Consider the following 1,250-nt stretch of genomic DNA (forward strand, 5'->3'; position numbering starts at 1 on the left):
TATGACTTAATTTGTCTTGTTGGTTACAATAATACATAAATATTTGGTCTGAATCCTAATTTTATGTCATTTTAATGAGGAATTTTTAATGTTCTTATAAAGYGGAAACCTCAAATTATATTTAGATATTGAGATTTACCAGCTAAAAAGAAACAAAACTTTACTAACTCACAGGGAAAATCTCAAAATTTTAATGTGTTTTTCCTCAAAATCAGTTTTCTTTTGTTGTTGCTACTGCTCAAAAAAATGCTTCAAAACTTTGTTTTATGATTATATTTCAGACAGTTCATTCAAATGATACATTAATAAGGCTTTTATTCATTAAATTTTGACAAAATTCAATTTTTGTTAACATTTTAGTTAAAACACTATACTATATCTGCCTATTTCTCCATAAACCACCTTTAGACTTAACCCTTGTTTCGATGTGACGGCTCACATTTTATGTTTTTAAATCCTGTTTTTCTGTGTAAGACTTGTTCGAATGTGTGGGRCGAAATTGGCAGCGCACTGCTCCACATGTGAGTTCACATGTGCGATGGGTTGAATGCAGAGACTCAATTTACCCTCGCGGGACGATAAGGGTCAATTTTTTMTAACTTTCATTTTACAATAATCTGGAGCACAGAGCAGAGTTTCACAATGTGATAAGCTCTGCTATAAATTCTTGCATGTGACACAARGCAGAGGGCTTATTGTAAACCTTTAGAAACTGTATCATTGCTCACTGTGCCAAATCATTCTGCTGCTCAGATTATGGCAGAGGGCAAACGTTTTATTCTCACAATGTTGCAAAACAGCTGGAGAACCAGTCATAAACYTGCACACATTTGTTATTTTAGGCACGCAGCCAAAGCTAACGTACATTTTGTCTCATTTAGTGAAAAGTTTCTTCAGCTTCCAGGCAACTGAACTGTGCAGCTTCATGCTGAGAGGAGCAACACATTTATATGTTCATGAATAGTAACTATTAGATCCATCAAAAACAAGAGCTTCCAGCAGCAGCAGGAAGTACAYCCTCCTAAATGTTCTGTAACAGCTGTTCGCTCTAGGTTTGTTTAGTTTGAAGTGCGCATTTTTCATATTCAGAGATCATGACWCCAGTGCATGCAGATGTACTCACCACCTTTGCAACAAAGCCCCAGTTTTTACCTTCAGAAGCTACAAAATTAATTAAACAACCAGGAAAAGGTTGCTGAGGTTCTTCTTCCATGAAGCAGCTCTGTTGTCCTCCATCCATATTTTCAGTT

Source organism: Austrofundulus limnaeus, unplaced genomic scaffold (genome assembly GCF_001266775.1).
Source record: "Austrofundulus limnaeus strain Quisiro unplaced genomic scaffold, Austrofundulus_limnaeus-1.0 Scaffold806, whole genome shotgun sequence".
In the NCBI taxonomy this organism is placed as follows: Eukaryota; Metazoa; Chordata; class Actinopteri; order Cyprinodontiformes; family Rivulidae; genus Austrofundulus; species Austrofundulus limnaeus.